The sequence below is a fragment of the Bubalus bubalis genome, chromosome 3, assembly GCF_019923935.1.
Source record: "Bubalus bubalis isolate 160015118507 breed Murrah chromosome 3, NDDB_SH_1, whole genome shotgun sequence".
Classification (NCBI taxonomy): domain Eukaryota; kingdom Metazoa; phylum Chordata; class Mammalia; order Artiodactyla; family Bovidae; genus Bubalus; species Bubalus bubalis.
The window spans coordinates 26,363,865-26,383,605 of NC_059159.1; the positions used below are offsets into that span (position 1 = coordinate 26,363,865).

The following is a 19,741-nucleotide window of genomic DNA, read 5'->3' on the forward strand; positions in this document are numbered from 1 at the left end:
TGTGTGTGTGTGTAGATGCACAGCTAGGTGGGGCCTGGGGAGCAGCATTCTCTAAGCTTTCCACCAGGTTTCCCTTGGCCCTTAGTTTCTCATCTTACACAGTGATGGTTATGCTTTGAGATCAACAGAGATTCATGTATGTGTGTCTGTGTGGTGGGGGAGGCAGGGTCTGGGGTTTCCTAAAAGAAAACAGCTAGGCGTGTATAAGGGCGGGCCGGCCCCGCTTCCTTTGCCCCTTCCCTGCCCCTCCCAGAGGCTGCTGCTGCAGCTGCCCCTCAGGAATGCCTGTGGCAGCTGGCAGGCTTGCCCCTAGAAGGAGTTTCAAGGTAGCACCATTGGGGGTGTGGCCTTCAAAGTCTTGGGTCTTCCTCCCCCAGCAGTGACCCTAGGTTCCCCGTGTCAAAGGCAATTTGGGGCTATTTAAAGGAGCCTGACCTAGAGGTCACCTGGGCAAATCTCTTCCCTGGGGAATTACCACCAGATGGCAACCTGGGGCTTGTCTCCTCAAAGATTCTCCCTGGTTGCCAGGGAGCACCAGGGCTCTGCTGTTGCCTGAAGTATGTGAAGGAGCCCAGGACCAGTGTCCCTGGATGAGAATTCTCCTGGAAGAGAGATAACTGGGGAAAGGGGTCCTAGCCTACAGCACTGGGGAGAACTGCTGATGTCATATAATTTTGGGGTGGAAGCTTCTCAGGCTTCCAGCATTTTTCCATTGCTACATGGATACCTAAAGAAAACCAAGAGGTGTAAAGAGAATCGGACATCTGTGATCTCCCCAACCTCCAAAGCCCCCTGAAAAAGGGTGACCAATTGTCCCAGTTTTTCCAAAACTAAGAGGTCTCCAGGGATGTGGTCTTTCTGTGCTGAAACCAGAACAGTCTTGGGCAGACTGGGACAGCTGGTCACGCTATCTAAGCATCAGCCCCGGCAACCAGGCAGAGAGTTGGTTCTTCTGAGATCTGCTGCCTGATTTCTCATTTGACTTTATTTTGCCCTTACCTGATTGTGCCTTATGCCTTATTATTATTTGTGCGTTCCTCAGCTTTCTTTTCAAGGTAGTTCCTGGGGTGTTGGAAGGATCCCCTGACTTGGGGGGCCACTGGGGCAGGCAGTGGGTAACTTAGTGATTCATCTCATTCATGCTGAGGACCATGGGCTTGGGGTGTGATCACAGCAGCCAAGCTGGCCTGCTCTCCCAGGGCACCGACCACCCAGCACCCATCTCTAATTAGGAGAGGAACCTTCAGAACACCCGCTGTGTGTGGTTTCTGGAGTTATTATCCCATTTCAGAGATGGGAGAACTGAGATGGAGTCATTGGCCCGAGGGCAGAGTTGTGGCAGTGCAAAGCAAGATCTCCTGGATATCTGCCCCCTACAACCCCTTACTCCAACTCCTGTTCAGACAAAGACTGCTGTTTTCTTGAGGTCAGGAATAAGCCCTCTGCCCTAAGTTGGGTGGGGGTCTTCCCTGGTTCAGATGGTAAAGAATCTGCCTGCAATGTGGGAGACCTGGGTTTGATTCCTGGGTGGGGAAGATCCCCAGGAGAAGGGAATGGCTCCAGTATTCTTGCCCGGAGAATTCCATGGACAGAGAAGCCTGGTGGGCTACAGTTGGTGGGGTTGCAGAGAGCTGGACTAACACTTACACTTTCTTTCCCAAGTCAAGGAGTCAGTTGCTCCTCCCCTGAAAGTAGCCTCAACCCCACTCCCCAGGCATTAATTACATAATTAACTGAGGACAGAGAAGGAGGAGAAGGCCATCCTGGCAGGAATCCAAAGGCCGCGAAGCTTCTGAAAATCTAGATATCAGACCAACTTCTACCTGTTCCGCAGCAACTGGTGTCCCTGAGACAGAACTAAAAGAAGCCAAGATGTAAAGAAGATGGCTGAGAACCTTGGAGCGGGGAGGGAGGCCAGTGGGAAAGTAGTGCTTCCATGGTTCTGGAGTAGGGCTGCTCAGGGGCTGGCCCCCACCTGCTCCTGCCCTGACCCATCTCCCCTCCACGTGCCTCTTCCCGCCAAACCCCTCCCTCCCTCTCCTCTGCACATAAGCCAGGGCCCTTGGAAGCCAAACAGAGAGAGAGGCTGGAGACAAGGGCTGAGCTTGCACTTCAAACTGTGCTTGAAGTGCCAATTTGAAGAGGGATGTGGAAAGTTCTCAGGAGTCTCTGCTAGTTTCCTGGGTCTGATGACCCTGGGGCTACTAAGGCATTTGGGGGGCTGCACAGCTCCTTTTTCTGGGCAACCCTGGATGCCACCGGGGGGAGTTCCTCTCCAGGAGTGGTGCCACATGCTCTGGTCTGGAGGAGGGGGGCTGGGCCTTGGGCTGAGCCCCACTTCAGGCAGAGGCTCTTCCTGAAGAGGAGGACCCATCTACGAAGCCCTTCTCGTCCATTTGGCCTTTGTGGAGAACCCCAGGCCTAGGGTGAAGGGAGCGCAGTTCTGCCTCTGTGTCAGAGCAAAGACGCACCTCACTGTCTCGACACTAGGTCTCCACCTTGGGGAAGCCTGCAGGTGGGGTCCTTGCCTGTTTACACCCTGTCTGAGTTTGCTTCAAGCCAAAGGCAACTTCCTCTTTCCACCAACAGGCCCCAAGAGGAGATCAAAGGCAAGAGCCCTGAGTTCAGGGAAGAGGAACTGAGGCTGGCCCATGCCGCCACTGTGTAATAGGAGGGTTGAAACCTAAGGGGAGAGCTGGAGCAGGAGAAGGATACAGGGAACAAAGGCAGAAAGCCCAGGGACCCGGGCCTAGGACTTGGCTGTGCCTGTCCCGTCCTGACCCTTCCTCCAGGAAGCCCAGGTCATCTGTCCATCCCTGAATCCTGACCTCGTGACTCAGGGTGCGCCCTGCTCCTCCGCTGTGTCGCCAGCAGGGTTTTCTTGGTCTCTCTGCACTCTGGGACTCACTCCAGAGCACTGGTCACAGCAAGAGGAGAGAAGAGGGGGCGCGGTGTGTGTGCGGGTGGGGGTGGGCTGGGGGTGGCAGGGCGGAGGGGGTGTCCTTCCCTCCCCTCCCCGGGGGCCTGCCCCCACCTCTGCCCCGCGCTAGGCAGGAGGGCGGGGCGCCCGGCGAGGGGCTCAGGCGCGGCGGCGGCTGTCACTCACGCACTCACGCGGGAGGAATGCAGACGGCAGGGCTGCCCTGTGGTCACGTCTCCGCCCCACCGACGGAGGTAGGCGCCCAGGTACCCAGCCTGTGGGCCTTGGGAGCCCGCCAAGCTGCTGATGAAAGGCTCCACAGATTAACCCTTTCTTGGCCGCACCCCTTCGCTGCCGCCAGCTGCCGGGTGGTCGCCAACCACGAGGGGCAGAGGGGCGGGATGCTGGAGCGGCGGTTGGGCGGCAGGCTGGGCGCACCGGCTGAGTGGGCGTCTGGGCGCTGGCGGGGGGTGGTCCCCCACCTCCACCCTGCTGGCCTCAGGCCCCTTTGGTTCTAGGGCTGACACAGCTGAGAGCCAGGTCTGTGACAGATGATGCGGCCTCCCCCGCAAGGCTCTCCGCGGGGCGGGCCATCCTCCCATGATGCTGTGCCCTCTCTTGGAAAGTCCCTTGAAGCTCTGAGCACTGGACCGAGAGTCCAGAAATCCATATATTCATGCCGTGCAGACATCCGAAGCTCTAAGAGGATCAGCTCAGCTGTTAAGAGTCAGGGAAAGTGGGCTCTAAGACTGAGTTTCTCCAATGTATAGAATTAGGTCAGTAATTAAAAATGTGGGATTATGTATTTGTATGTTTTAGTAGCAACCTATATTTCCGCCCCTCCCCTCCCACACCTCCCAGGCAGGAGTCTCAGGCAGATGCCTAGTATATAAATCAAACAAAGTGGAGAGTTTCTGGTTGGAGTAGAGGGTGAAGTCCCCTTTCCCTCCCACCCATCTGATGGAAACACCTAGGGAGGATTCCAGGGAATGCGGTTTGGAAAGCTGTGAGGTCTAGGTGTGGGTGATGCAGAATGCATCTCTTTTCACTGGGGGTCTTGCCAACCAGGCATTTGCTCTCTGTCCAGGGCTCAGCCTGGGGCATACTGGGATGCCCTGAGGTCTGGGCTCCTGCTTCCAGGGTCTGAGAACTGAGTCCTGAACCCTCCATAGAGGACTGCAAGTTCAACCTTGAGTTTATCGTTCAGGGTCCATGTCTGGGGCCCACACTCCCTCTTAATACTCTGCATGTGGCTGGACCCAATGCCTCCCCACAGCCCTGTGTTTTTCCCAGACCCTTCTCTTATCTCTTCTGCTAAGAGTTCCAAGAATCCAGGTGTGCACAGGGGTATCTAGTGGGCAGGGGTGAGGAGGGCAAAGCTCTAGGAGCTAAACTTGCCTCAGAGTTCAGATCTTTCCTTCCTGATCTCTTCCCCATCTTATCCAGCCTCCCTGAGGAGCTCCTCTTGGAGGGGTGGTAACACCAAGAGGAGCAGGAAGTCAGAGGTCCAGTCAAAAGGCAGTGCCAAGCAAGGGCAGGAAGAGAGAAGGACTGGTGCCCAGCTCCAACTCCCACCTGCCCCCCCGCCCCACACTCTCCCCTCGTATCTATGAACATCACCACCCTGGGGGAAGCTATGCCACCCTGAAGCCTGTGTGGAGGGGTAAGAGAACACTGACTTTGGCTATAGTAGGAGAATGGACAGTGGATATCAGGAGTATGTCCAAATATAGCTCAGTTCAGTTCAGTTCAGTCACTCAGTTGTCTCCGACTCTTTGCGACCCCATGGACTGTAGCATGCCAGGCTTCCCTGTCCATCACCAATTCCCGGAGCCTATTCAAACTCATGTCCATTGAGTCGGTGATGCCATCCAGCCATCTCATCTTCTGTCGTCCCCTTCTCCTCCCGCCTTCAATCTTTCAAATATAGCTCATCTTTCTCAACAACTGCTGCCTTAGGTATGCCTTATCCAGCTTGAAGGCATCACCATCTCCAAAGCAGTATGACTAGAATTTGCAAGTCACCCTTAATGTCCACTCCTTTTACCATCCAACTGGTCACCAAACCCCATCCTTTCTATAATATCAGTAGTTCAAACTTGCCCACTTTTCTTTCCACGTTGATTGCTCCAGATGCAAAACTGAGGCCTTTTAAAGCCAGTCCCTGAGACTACTGCAACAAAGGCGGGTTCCCCTGGCTCCAGGGGGGCACACCCCAACCCCCCACCCCTCCTCTGCACTGCACTAAGGGATCCTGGAATCTCAGAACACAGGTTGGAACATGCCACTCTCATGCTCAAAAACCTTTGATGGCTCCCCACTGCCAGCAGGATAAAGTCCCAACGTTGCCTGGCATTTACAGCCTGCCCTGATCTGGTGCCAATTTCCCCTGCCAGTCTGGGCCACCACTATGCACTTCACCCCCTTAACTCCAGCCACATCTAGTGGCTTGTTTCACCCTGGTCATGCTGCATGCTTTCATGGCCCACCACCTTGGCTCACAGACAAGCTTGTTCCTGGCACTTAGGGTGCTGTGGGGGAGAAGAATTAATCACATAATCCCATAAATAAACATATCCTTACAAACTGTGATAAGTTCAGGGTATCTTTAGGAACTCAAGGAGAACTTATAATGGGGGTGGGACAGATTTAGACTGGGGACTCAAAGAAGGCTTCTAGAAAGAAGAGGCACTTCAGGGTATTGGATCCGAATTACTTTCTGCATTACCCTTTGGATGCTTGGGAAGGTTATCTTTGATCTTTTGTCAGGATGAATTTCCCTGTCTGTACACCAGATTTCTTGGTGTCTCTGCCTAGCTTGTATTTCATTCTGTCTTGAACTGGAATCTGCCTTGTGTGTTACAGCCCCTAGACTGTGAGCTAGTGAGGGGGGGAGTGTTGCTCATTCATGCTTAGAACACCACCCTGCACACAGGAGGTCTGGAACACAGTAGGCCTTTAATGAAAGTGTTTTGATTTTTGAGGTGAGGATGTGGAGATTTCTGCATTGTATGCACATGGTGTGTGTGTGTGTGTGTGTGTGTGTGTATGTGTGTGTGTTAGTCGCTCAGTCGTGTCTGACTCTTTGCGACCCCATGGACTGTAGCCCATCAAGCTCCTCTGCCCATGGAATTATCCAGGTAAGAATACTGGAGCGGGTTTGCCATTTCCTTCTCCAGCATCCACATGGAGGTAGACCTGAAAACAGGAGACATTCTTTGAGAGGTATTCAAGGATCGGCGTGGAAGGGAGGCGTGGGCAAGATGGTCTTCTAGTCCTCTCCTCTCTCCAAAGCTCTGTCCTCTCTCTGTCTAAATGACTCCCAACTGATACTTCCCACCTGCCTCAGAATCCTCCCAGTTCCTCGGAATCCTCCCAGTTCCTCGGAAAGAGCATTGCATTTAGGACAGTTCCCCTCCTCCTTCATTCCCCAAGCCCAGATGATCCATATTTGGAGTGAGTAGGGAATGGTGGGAAAGGGGCTCTCTTTCCTCCTAGGAGAGTGGGTGCTGACATCTGAAGGTATGAGTATCATTGGCTCCAAATCTGGGCTTTCTCATCCTCAAGGTCTCAGCCACCCAGGAGCAGCCCCCAGAGGCTGCTATGTTGGCCTGACTGCAGGTCTGGGGGATAAAGATTCCTTCTTCCCCTTGGCTGCACCCCACCACTAAACGCCAACCAGTCCCTTCCAGCTCTAGCTCAGTGGGGACAGAGCACAGAGGGAAAGGAGGGGTTAGCCTGGCTGGCTTCGAGGAGGGAACGGAGGAGGGAGACTGACTTGGGAATGACCCTAATGTAGAGTCTGCCTCTCCACAGGCCCTGTCCTTCCCCCTGACCTCCGCCACTTCCAGATCACAGGGCAGCAGACAGTCTCCCAGATTTTCTAGTTCTTTCTGGCTTTGCTTCAGACTTTCCCAGCAATGGAGAATTTTGGATGTGAATAAGGAGCGCAGTAAGGCTATTGAACCCAAAGAGGGGCTAGGCCCATCAAATTCCAGTCCAGTCCCCATGGGCCAGGGTCTTTGGGTAAGCTCCCCTTCACGAATCCTTTGTTCTGATGGTGAGGGTCCAGTCCCTGCCTCAGGGGGATACCAGTCTGAGAGTGGAGACCCAGCCCTGTCGTGAGGGTCCTCCCAGGGTGCTGAGGGTTACAGGAAGAAACCGGGCGAGAGACACTTAGCCTCTCTAGGAGGGCGGGCAGCTAAGGTGCCCCAGCAGGCTGTCCAGATCGGGCTGCTCCCTCAGTTCATTCCTTCCCTCGGAGCAGCTGTGTCTGCTAGTCTCACTGTACTCTCTCTTGCTGCAGAAGCCAGGTGAGCAGTGGCGCTGACATCACAGGTGGCAGCTGGCAGGTGGGGAGAGCGGGGGAGGAGGAATGTGCCCCAGGCCCCAGCAGGTGCCACTGGACAGTCCAGTAACCCCACCCCTTCCCCATTACCTGCTCACCTCACTGCCTGCCTGCCACAGTCCTGGTCCCTATGCCAGGGGTCACAGCTAGGTCCTGGGTTCCAGGTAGCCATTCCTGGGAGGAGGATTACCCTCTGGACACAAGAGACATCTTGTTGGGCATTAATCATTGCCACAACTGCCATTTTAAGAATGTGGACCCTGGCTGGCTTCTTTAATCCTCATAGTTAATACTGTATTACTTGTATTTCACACGTAGGGAAACCAAAGCTCAGGGAGGTGAAGTCACTAATAGTTTACCCCATGCAGCCTGAGTGGGGAAGCAGTGGACAGGCGATCCTGAGGGTTAGAAGAAGAGGTCCTCTCGTGGATTTGCAGCTCCCGTGAGGCTGAGACAGCGGCAAGGATTCACTCAGAGGGCCCTTCGCAGTCCAGGAAGGAATTGTTCCTTACAGTGAGAAGGATCAGACGAGGGCTGGGAGTGGGGACAGGGCCAGTAGGCCAGCACTACACCACATGCCAGGGACCCTGCATTGAACCACCTCCGCCAGCCTCCTCCCCTCTCCCCCGAAGCTGAGGGAGCAGGTGGGGAGATGGTGGCTTCCTAGAGCCATGATCTCAGCAGAGAGCTCGCCAGGCCCCCTCCCCCAACCCCATCCTCTCCTCAACATCCCCACCCCATGTGGTGGCCCACTGCTGCAGGCCCAGGGCAAGCATCCCCGAGACCCCCAGGTGCCTCGTGGGACTCTCCTCGGTGATGCCTCAGAACAGGGGCGGGGGTCCAGACCACTGAGTCCAGGGAGAGACGACCCAGCTTTGCTCTACCCTCCGCCTGCTCGCCCCCTCTCTCTGCTCCCCCCGACCAGCTTCCCTCGCAAACACTCACTCATTCATTCCCCAGACCACCTACAAACCACCCATTTGCCCAGACCACACAGCTCCTCTGCCCAGCTCAGCTCCCGGGGATAATGGCCGCCCCACCCCCATCCTTTCAGGGCCCACCCCCAAGCCTAATTACCACCTTGGCACCTCCGGGGCGGGTTGGGGGGGGCATTGACCTCCACTTCTGCTTGGAAGTCTCTTGGGCACAGAAGGCCTGTTTTCTTCTGGACATCAAGGGGCAGGAGCAAATTAGAGACCCTCAACTGAGCCGCACTCTGGTCCTTCCCACCCCACCACCCATCTTCGGGCCCAGGCTACTGGGGCAGGGCAGGAGGCAAGATGGTGGAGAACTTCTTTGCTCCTCCGTTCTCCTGGGTGCGGTAAAGGGATGGAGGAAGGAGCAGACCCAAACTGCCCTCAGGTGCAGGTCAAGAAGGACTCCCCAGGAAGAGCCCTGGACCAGGAGTCAGAAGTCCAGGATTCAGTTCTGCTGTGCTGACTGCCTGCACTCGCCCCGCCATCCGTCCTGGCCTCAGTTTCTGTGTGCGTGTGGGAAATAGAGAGGACAGCTGTTCTCTGAGGTGTCTAAGGCTCTGAACCCCGTGTGTGCTGACTGAGGGTCTCCACACACGCTGAGGGACCGCTGAGCAAGGAAGTAGGGAGAACACAAGTGGATGGAAGAGGCTGCCAGAGGAGGGCAGGGGCAGGACAGGAAGACAGAGCTGGGCTGGCCTGACATCTGTCAACACTGGGTGGGAGGCGGCACTGGGTGGCCTGCCAGGTTAGGAGTGCAGAGTCAGGAAGTCCTCACAGCTTCTGGAGCTAATGGTCTCTGTCCCCCAAGCCCCCTCAGCATCAGCAAAATGGTGGTGAGGGGAGGGCCTCCCTGAAATGGCCTGTGCCTTTGGAGGGGGCCCTCTGCCTTCCCCTCCGGAGTGTCTGCACTGACCCATGTCCCAGGGCGGGCACCAGTCACTTCAGTGCCCAGCGTGGGCCCTGGCTCAGAGAAGGTTCCCAGTAAATGTGAGATGAATGAATGAGGATGGAAAAACTGGGGGCCAACTGAGGGGAAAAGGAACCCAGATGTGTGAGCTTACCTGCAGTTGCGGGCTTGGGTCGGCAGGGAGAGAGGGGAGCCGAGGGCAGGGGTGTCATTGGTGGCTTCACTCTCACCAGGAGGAGCTGAGCGAGGCTAGGCCCTGGGGCCAGGGCCACCACGGCTGGGCCAGGGCGGATGAGGTGGTCTCTGTGGGGTCCCTCTAAGGACCCCTCCTTCCCCATAATTACTTCTGATTAGCTTCACCACAAAAGCCAGGCTGGAAAGAGAGGGGTGTTTGGGACGTGGGGGAGGGGACAAGGTGGAGCAGAGCACTCAGGACAAGCAGGGCCCCCAGCTGTGCTCCTTCAACACACCACACACACAGACACACACATACACACCATGATCTGGAAAATTCCAGTGGAGCCCCATCCACTGAGAGTAGCAGTGATCCAGGGACATCAGGCACTTTAGACAATTCACTCATATGTATTAATTCAAAATGCCCCCTCCAGAATTCTCAGAAGGGAGGGTGGGTGGGCAGAGCTCCCAGGACCAGGGGAGCAGGAAAGGGAATACACACTTCAGGTCAGAAGGGAGCTTTTCAGGCATGTCCACATCCCAACACAGAGGCCTACCTGGAGAAGCCCCCGGAGCTCCCTGCCAGGTCTCAAAAGTTCTTCCTGGTGTCCAGCTGGCCTTTCTGCCTGATCTGTGCTAAGGTGAGGATCGGCAGATAGATTCCCCATGTCTGTGGCTCTTACCCACCTACCCCTTTGAGACAATCCATGCTGGGTCCTTCCCTGGAGGCCCAGAGGCTGGGGTCCCCTCTTCTTTAACCTGGGGGCAGGACCCTCCCTTCCACTTCCTCAGCAGGCAAGTAGGAATCCAGCTCAGGTCACTTAGACTCATCTTCCAAGGAGGTCCCTGGGGAGGGCGCAGCGTGCGAAGTGTCCTCTCTTTCCTGACTGTTCTGGGTAGGCACTTGTGGACTAGGGGAAAGGGACGAAAGGTGGGACATGCCTGCTTCCCGAGCCCCAGCTTTGGGGAAACTGTAACCAGTAGTAGTAACTAACAAGCAAAGCACAAAAATTTACTCTAGGTCTGAGCACCAGGCTTCCATGCTTTACAGACATTCTTTCACTGACTCCCTGTCTTTTAGGGAGACCCCAAACCCTTGTGGTCCAAGATCTCCCCAGTCTACTGGGGGAAGCATTGACCCAATACCTTCCCTTACAAGCCCCTAGTCTGAAGAGAACTAACCTCTGCCCTCAGGGAGCCTCTAGTCTGAAGGGGCTACTCCTTCAGAATGGGTACTCCTGACCCGGTTTCCTCCCCCAAAGGGAGTTGGGTTTTTAGAGATGCGAGGGACTTCAATGCAGCAGCGAAGGGGGAAGGCGCGCAGGCTTCCTGGTGGCGCTGGGCTGCGTGGAGGAGGCGGCGGGGCCGGGCTGGGCCCTCGGAGGAGGCCGCCCCAGCGGCGCTCCCACGACCCGGGCAAGGCCGTCTGGGCGCCGTCTCCGGTCTCGGGGCCTGCGGTCGGGGCACCGCGGGGCCGTGTTTGAGCCGGTCAGCTCCCCGCGGAAATTACAGGGGCGCTCGGCGCTGCGGTCGCGCCCCCCGGGGCAGCGCCCGCTGGTTGGAGGCGTTTAAATTGAAAGCAGCTTTGGGGAGAGGGGGCGGGCGCGGGGCGCCGAGCAAGGGGAGGGGGCGACTGGGCACAGCGACCCCTTTGTCTGCGCCCGCCGAGGGGCGGAACCTTGCGGTGAGCGCGGCGCCCCCTCCCCTCGCTCCAGCCTGGCCGGTTCCCACGCCGCCCAGCAGACCGAGGCCCGCGCCGCTTCTCCACCTGGGTCTCTGCCTTCCCTCCTGAGGCAGCGCGCGGTACACCTCCTCCAGGAGGCCCTCCTAGACTAACAAGCAGTGTCAGTCCGCGCGGGGGGCGTCCCGGAGGGTCAGGAGACCTGGGCTGAGTCCTCTAATAGGTTCCGTGATCTTGGTCAAATCTCCTCTTTCTCTGGGCCCCAGTGTCCTCTATAGAAAGACAGATACTTAGCCCTTTCTGCCTACCTTAGTAATGTTAAAGATGATTTGAGTCCGTTTTCAGGGCAAGTGTTATGAAAACTGTAAAGCGTCTGAGGAATAATGCTGTGTGTGCTGTGCTTATTCGCTCAGCCGTGTTTTTGCGACTCTTTGCGACCCTATGGACTGTAGCCCACCAGGCTCCTTTGTCCATGGGAATGCTCCAGGCAAGGTTGCCATGCCCTTCTCCAGGTGATCTTCCTAATCCAGGGGTTGAACCCAGCTCTCCCGCATTGCAGGTGGATTCTTTACAGTCTGAGCCACCAGGGAAGCCCATGAATACTGGAGTGGGTAGCCTATCCCTTCTCCAAGGGATCTTCCCAACTCAGGGATCAAACCCGGGACTCCTGTGTTGTAGGTGGATTCTTTACCACCTGAGCTACCAGTGAAGCCCCTGAGTAATAATAAATACCAAGAAGAACTCCCCACCCCCCCCAACTTTCCATGTGAGCTAGCATTTGTACACAGGGGTGCTTGTGCTTGATATGGGATGGGGGAGGAGTTAAGTAGCCAACAGCTTGGATCAGGGGAGAAACCAGGTGGACTTCTTGGAGGAGGGGAATGTGGAGTAAGCAGGGCTAGGAAGGAGTGAAGGGAGCAGTACTGGATAAAGGAGAGGGTGTCTCTGCTCCTGGGGATAAGATCAGGGGAAGGAGAGGCAAGAGCCAGGAAGGAGGGGGCTCTCTATAAGATGAACTTGTCCTGCCTGCAGGCTGCAGTCGAAGAAGTGACTTGGGGCGAGTGGCCGTTTGCTCCATTGGTGGGTGGCATGTCTCCCGGGATGGCAGATTGGTGGCAGAGCCTGGCCCAGTCCAGTGGTTGAGAAGGAATGCCTGTTGCCCCTAGGGGTGTGCTCCCCTTGGCCCTTCACTCGTATTTTTCCTGACGGCTCTGGGCACCCAGAGGATCATCCCTGGGCTCTGGGCACCAGGTGCAGGGAGCTTGGCTTGTTTCCTTTGCTTCCAGCAGCAGCAGTGGAAGGTTGTTTGCCAGGTCTGGTGCCCAGGGACGTACCCAGTTGCTCCACACCCAGCAGAGCTGCATGTTTCTGGTTTACTTCCTGGAGGTCCTTAGTGGACAGCCAGGGATGGGAGCAAAGCCCCACAGTTCCAGGTACCTGACAGCTGGGGAAAGATGGAGAGCTGAGCCTGGCCAGAGCGGGGAGGAATCTGTAAGGGCTCCCGAAGAGGAAGTTGAGGAGCAGCCCTGGAAGGGAAGGAGAGAAGAGGGTGAGGCCTAGTGGGGAAGGAGGACCGATGGGCTACACAAGTGTTTCCACCAGAGGAGCTTCTTTCCCCTTCCTCTATTACACCCCCTTGGGGGCCCAACACCTCCTCCAAAGCCCAAAGCCCCTCAAACGCCTACAAACAAGGGCTTGGGTCTGGCAAGTGGGATGAGATCTACAAGTGGGCTTTGAGGCACAGACTGGGGGGTGCAGCTTGCCAGCTCTGCCTGTCCCCTTTTACCTCTTCCCCTGGCCCAAGCAGCTGCTAAACCCACCCAGCTCACTGGCCCCCCTGGCACGTCCCAGGCTTGTGCCAGTGGGGCACAGGGCAGGAATGCCACAGGAAAAGAACAAAGGAGCCCACCAAGGGTGGTGATGGCCCAGAGTGACCTGACTGGTTAGGGCTGGGCCACACGTGTCTGGAGAGCTGGCCAGACTCAAGGAATGTCCCTGACCCCCAAGCCTGGGAACCATCAGACATGACGTCTCCCAGGGGCAGGACTGGAGGCTTCCTGGACCCCACACTCTTCACTAGCAGCCAGATACCAACAGGCCTCCGACCTCATCCAGGCTGAGGGCTCCATCAGAAGCCCTCTGGGAGTGTCTCTCCTGCCCCTTTCCCTCCTCATCCCTCTGCAGGCTGCCTATTGCCATGCCTCCACCTCCTTAGAGCTCAGACTGTCTTCTGCATATGGTGCCTACCTCTCAGATCGTGAACAAGCTTTTCCCAAGCCCAGTTTTTGCAGGTTGGGCCAGGATTGGGAAGGAGAGAGCCAGGTACTCATAGGTCTTGGCCTGCAGCCCCTTCATGGGCTAGGTCTGAAAGAGGCAGTCTTGGGTTTTTATCTTTGCCCACTCTGCCCAGCCCCAGAGTCCTAGAGATCATGAGCTTTGAGCAGGAGGGTCCTGAGGCTGAGGCCTTCATAGGCCCTGAGCCCCAGCTGACAGGCTCAGCGTGGAGTTGGAGGTGATCCTCCTGGTTCAAACACTTCCTTGGGGCCAGGGATGGAACTTTTGGGAGAGGGAGCAGGACAGGAAGAGGCTTACTCATCCACCTGGGTCACCCCTGTCATCAAAGTACCCGTGGGAAGGTACCACGGGTGTGACCATTACAGAGGAGACTTCTATCTCCAGACTGCAGGTCTGATGCTTCCAGAAAGGTAGGCTGGGGGAAGGGACCCAGAAGGTGAATTGCCCCACATGACCTCCAAGGCTCCTTCTTTTTTTTTAATTAATTTATTTTTAATTGAAGGATAAGTGCTTTACAATATTTTGTTGGTTTCTGCCATACATCAACATGCCTCAGCAATACATATACCTATGTCCCCTCCCTCTTGAACCTCCCTACCACCTTCTACCCCTCTAGATTGTCACAGAACTCCCCTTTGAGTTCCCTGAGTCATACAGCAAATTCCCACTAGCTAGCTACTTTATATATAGTAGTGTATATGTTTCCATGCTGTTCTCTCCATTCATCCTGCCCTCTCCTTCCCCTGCTGTGTCCACAAATCTGTTTTCTATGTCTGCTTCTCCATTGCTGCCCTGCAAATAGGATCATCAGTACCATCTTTCTAGATTTCATATTTATGCATTAGTATATGATACTTTTTTTTTCTGACTTACTTCATTCTGTATAATAGGCTCTCAGTTCATCCACCTCATTAGAACTGATTCAAATGTGTTCCTTTTTATGGCTGAGTAATATTCCATTGTATATATGTACCAGAGCTTCTTTATCCATTTATCTGTTGATGGACATCTAGGTTGCTTCCATGTCCTAGCTATTGTTAAGAGTGCTACAATGAACATTGGGGTATATGTGTTTTTTTCAATGAAAAAATATGGAAAGCTTCACAAATTTGCATGTAATCCTTGCACAGGGGCCATGCTAATCTTCTTTGTATCATATCTGTATTTAGTATATGTGCCGCTGAAGTGAGCGCCCAAGCCTCCTTTGACCTAAGCCTCTGTGGTCCTATGATCCTTGTTGTTGTTGCTCAATCGTGTCTGACTCTGTGCGACCCCATGGACTGCAGCATGCCAAGCTTTTCTGTCCTTCTCTATCTCCCTGAGCTTGCTCAAACTCATGTCCATTGAGTCGGTGTTACCATCCAACCATCTCATCCTCTATTGTCCCCTTCGCCTCCTGCCCTCAATCTTTCCCAGCATCAGGGTCTTTTCCAATGAGTCGGTTCTTCTCATTAGGTGGCCAAAGTATTGGAGCTTCAGCTTCAGCATCTGTCCTTCCAATGAATATTCAGGACTGATTTCCTTTAGGACTGACTGGTTGGATCTCCTTGCAGTCCGAGGGACTCTCAAGAGTCTTTTCCAGCACCACAGTTCGAAAGCATCAATTCTTCGGCACTTAGCCTTTTTTATTTATTGTCCAGCTCTCACACCTGTATGTGACTACTGGAAAAACCATAGCTTGGACTATACAGACCTTTGCCAGCAGTGATGTCTCTGCTTTTTAGTACACTGTCTAGGTTTTTCATAGCTTTTCTTCCAAGGAGCAAGCGTCTTTTAATTTCATGGCTGCAGTCACTGTCCACAGTGATTTTGGAGCCCAAGAAAATAAAATCTGTCACTGTTCCTGAGCTGATGTGGTCCTGAGATATTACGACTGGAATAATTGCCATCACAATAATAGTGCCAGGCACTGTTATAAAACTTTTCATGCATGATCTCATGTATTGCTCCACAGTGAGAGAATTGAGGTACAGAGAGGGCAAGTTTGCTCATCCCCAAGAGCCCTGGGACAGGCAGCCCAGCCTGGATCTGTCCGACTTCAGAGCCTGCTCATTTACCTGCTTCACTGCAGCTTTTGTGACTCCAAACCCTGCTCTCACAGGGTCCAGAACTCAGCCAATCACCAAATTCAACATCAAGTCGTGACTCAGCACCTTTGCTGGGGAAGCAGCAGGTGGGAGGGGTGGATCCTAGCCCGAGATCTGAGAAGACAACAGTCCTCTGTTCTCTTCTGGGTCCTGGAAAGCTTCCTAGAGGAGGAGGATGGGCAAGAGAAGGAAGAAGAGGGGAAGAAGGGGAAGAGTGTATTTCAAGATGTTTAGGAGGTATGGCCATTCCAGACAGCAGGGTGGGCACTTGGAGGGATATGACCTTGTTTGAGAATAGAGGGTTGGAGGGACCCAGAGGGACAGGACGAGGAAGGAAGTCAGGTCTGGCTGCATTCCCTTCCTCCACCAGGCCACAGACTCAGACCCCAGGGGGCAGATAAGCCGGTGCCACATGGCCCTCTGAGAAAGCCTCCTGTTTCTCACTCCCTCCCCTAGCTACTTAGCCCTCTGCTCCAGGCCGGAGGCCACTTTCAGTCACTCACAGGCTGAACCCTTAGGGGAAGGGCCTCTGCTGATCTCCCCCAAGGCTGATTAACAGCAAAGAGCTGGAGGCAAACACTTCTTCTCCTAGAAGGCTGTCTTTGTTTCCCCAAGGGTATGGCACCTACAGACCTCTCCCCTCCCCACTGAGGAGACGGGCTGCCCTTGCAGGCATCTGAGAAGGATGGATAAAGGAGAGAAAAGCAACACCCAGTGCCAGCCTCTGGGCCAGTGGGAACACCATCACTTTTCAGAGGGAAATGGACTGGCAGGTGCAGGCCCTTACTCAAAGTGACACTGAGGAAAAAGTCTGCCTGCTGGTTGGTCTGGCTCTCTTCTGGCTTCAAGGTGCTAGGGGTCTGTGCCTAGCTGGTGCATGTTGCCTCCCTCTAACTCCCACCCCCCTTCCCCGCCCCTGGTCCATGGGTTTGCCCATGAAGGAACTGCAGTGGTGACTAGGTCCCTCCTGGGAGGCAGGGCACAAAGCACCCCCCAGTGCAGGCCACTTCCCTCTTCTTCTGGATATTGCAGCTTTTCTGCGGGCTGACCTTGACCTAGGGCCTCCTACATTTTAGGCATGGGGCTAAACATTTGAGCAGATGACATGTTTAATCCTTATAACTGTCCAATGAAATAGGTCCTGCTACCTTCTGCCTTTCACAGATGAGGAAACTAAGGCTCAGGAAGGTGAAGGAATGTATCAAGACCACACAGCTGTGAGCAGTGGAGGCAAGATTTGTATCCAGGATCCTCTCTTAGACTCCCTATGACTCCCTTTGCTGGGTGTGTGTTGTCTCCCCTAATTGGAGTCCAGGTGGATGGATGAGAAGGATGGATAAAGGAGAGAAAATCAACACCCAGTGCCAGCCTCTGGGCCAGTGGGAACACCATCACTTTTCAGAGGGAGATGGACTGGCAGGTGCAGGAGGAGGTCTGCCCTCCGACCTCCTCTCAACTGGCCGAGAAGGAGGGGCCTCGGGCTCTGCCTCTAAGAAATGAGGCCATCTCTCCCAGCCCAGGGTGCGGGGCTGCAGGAGGAAATCAGACAAGTTGTGAATTCAGTTTCCTCTCTGCTCACCCTTGTTGTTGGCTGGGGTTCCAGCTCCCTCCAGGATCAGAAAGAAATGACTCCTTTTGGGAAGCGGATAAGGGTGCAGGCTCACATCCTGTTACTTGCTTGCTGTGGGATCTTGGGGAAATTACTTAACTTCTCTGTGCCTCAGTGTTGGCATCTGTAAAATGAGGAAATCAGAATACCAGGTTCATAGGGCTAATCATAGGATTGCATTGGGGAGAGTTTGCAACACTGCTTAGCACACGGGTAAAAGTCCTCAAGAGAGGACTATTTTAAAAGAGGAGCCATCAAATGTGGGGCTGTCCATAAAAAGGATTTGGTTGGTTTTTAGCGGGGCGGAGTCTAGATTTCCTAATTTTTCAAGGCTGAGAATTCCTGAGAGGGGAGGAAAGGGTGGATGGTTTCCAGGTGACATTCCTCCCTTCCCCCCACCTCCCCAGGAGGATAAAAATTCCTCCCAGGTTTCTGTGCACTTTCATGTGGAACCTGCTGAGCCCTGCCAGCATTCCTCTGCCCCTCCTGTCAGCTGGGGGCCGGCGGAAGGGGTCATTAGCCCCTTTTACAGCTTTGTAAAGTGTGATGGCAGACGCCTCTACCTGAGATCCCAGCTGGGACCTGCCTGAAGCAGGTGACCCGCCCCCCAGAGGAGGGGCTTTAAGACTGAGGACAGGAGGAAGTCCCCCGGGCAGGTGCTCAGGGCTGCCTGCAGTGTGCACTGACGCCTGCGGTGGGGACCAAGTCTGGTTACTTCCCAGCCACCATTCCTATCCTGAGGTCCCCTGGAGATGGGTTCTATGTGGACACCAGAGGACATGAACCTCAGTTCTGTCCCAGCCCCTGCAGCTCCCAGGCTACAGCCCTAGAGTGACATATGACCCAACGAGTCTGAGCTAGGGGAACCAAGGAAATGGAGAGGAAAGCTGCCTGGGTAGGAAGTAAGGGCAGGCTTCGTGCAGGAGAGGGCAAGAAAGATCAGGAAGATCAGGACTGGAGCTACGAGGCTTGGCATGGGGAATATCAAGATGTGCTCTTTTCACCCTCTGCCTCAGTGTCTGTGTGTTCTTGCCTCCATTCATCCATCTATCCATCCATTGACCTACTTACTATTTAAACAGGACTCCAGAAGCCCTTTTCCATAGCTGCTGGAGCTGTTCTACCATAGGACAGGCTTATGATGGGGAGGGAGCGGCCCTTCACTGAAGTTCTCTGAGCAGCTATTGCAGGAAGGAGTTTTGCACAGGGTGGGGGCTCCCTTAAGCCTCCAAGATATCCTTCCTGCTTTGAAATGTTGTGAAGCCCTCCACCTCACTTCTGTCCTCTGATAGCCTGGCTGCTACTGCTGCTGCTAAGTCGCTTCAATCGTGTCCGACTCTGTGCGACCCCATAGATGGCAGCCCACCAGGCTCCCCCATCCCTGGGATTCTCCAGGCCAGATGATAGCCTGGAGCTCATACCTTTTTCCCTCAAGCCAGTTGCTTTACCCACTTTTCCTGTCTCCTTCCCTGCCACTTGCAACCCGCCCCTCCTCCCTGTTCAGCCTGGCCCCACCATACCCCAGGTGGACTTTTATGTCCCTCCCCTCCCTTGCTTCTCTACCTCTAGCCTGGCCTCTTTGTGGCAGCCAGGGTTATTTCCAAAGGACCCTGCTGAAAATGTGGACTACCTTGCTCAAGAGCCTTCCATGGCTCCCCATTACCTACAGAAAATTAATCTTCTGCCAGTGGGCCCCAGACTCCCCCACTTTTTCATATGACATGTGCTCCCCCACCTTTACACATGGCATGTACTCCCCTTGCTAACCAAGTCACCCCGAGTCTAGGCTGAGAAACTGCCTCCTTGATGAAGACTGGCTGGCGCCCTTACTGAGGCAGTGATGGAATTGCTTTGGTGGTTTCCTTGAGGCCAGGGACACACCCGGTCATGTCTGTTCCCCCAGCGCCCAGCAGGGGCTCAAGAAACGTCAGCCAGCAGTTTGAATGAGTCAGTGAGTGACTGATTCTTCACCCTTCTGTTTTGAGGACCTCCCATCGCCCCATCCCTGCTTGTTAGAACAATTCCCATCCTGCGAGGGCATCTCAGTGCCTCCCTGTCCTTACTGTCATCCCTGGGGCCCTCACCTGGGAAGCTCCACTCTTCCCTGAACCACTTTCTTATCATCTTTGTGCTCAATGAACATAGGCTTCTTGGGAGCATGACCTGAATCCTCCTTCACACTGGATTGTTAATCATGTTGATACAACCTCTAATTTATAAAACTTTCACCCACACTCTGTTCAAAATTAATTCACCAGACAGTTCATGAGCTCCCAAGGCTAGCACGTGCCAGGCATGTTCCAGGCCAGGGCTCCTGACTGTGGGGCTGGGTACTCCTGTGCGGGAGGCAGAGGCTGACCAGTCCACTGAGGTCAGGCTGCTCTGGCTTCTGGCCCCTGTTCAGGGCTGAGTTACTAAGCCCAGAGAAGGTGACTCTCCTGCTGGGTCACCCAGCCTGAGCAGGGTCCAGGGTACTCTTCCTCTTGTGCCCCGGCAGGAGTCCTTTGACCTAGCCCTGGACAGTTCTGCTCAGGTGGGTGCTCCAAAGAGTAATGAAGTCTACAGTATTGAATTTCTTCTTCTTCTTCTTTTTTATTGAAATATAGTTGGTTACAATGTTGTGTTAGTTTCAGGTATACAGCAAGGTGATTCAGATATATACATATATATATGTATATAAAATATGTATATAATGTATTTTCCTGATTCTTTTCCATTTTAGGTTTTCTGATTCTTTTCC

The 19,741-nt window shown here is 54.5% G+C and overlaps 1 non-coding gene across 1 annotated transcript; it reads right to left on the reverse strand.

Moving 5' to 3' along the window:
- Nucleotides 1–14,390: 14,390 nt before the first annotated feature.
- On the reverse strand, nucleotides 14,391–14,498 carry LOC112584071. Its single transcript, XR_003108426.2, has one exon. It is a non-coding gene; the product is annotated as a U6 spliceosomal RNA (small nuclear RNA).
- Between the last annotated feature and the right edge of the window lie 5,243 nt (nucleotides 14,499–19,741).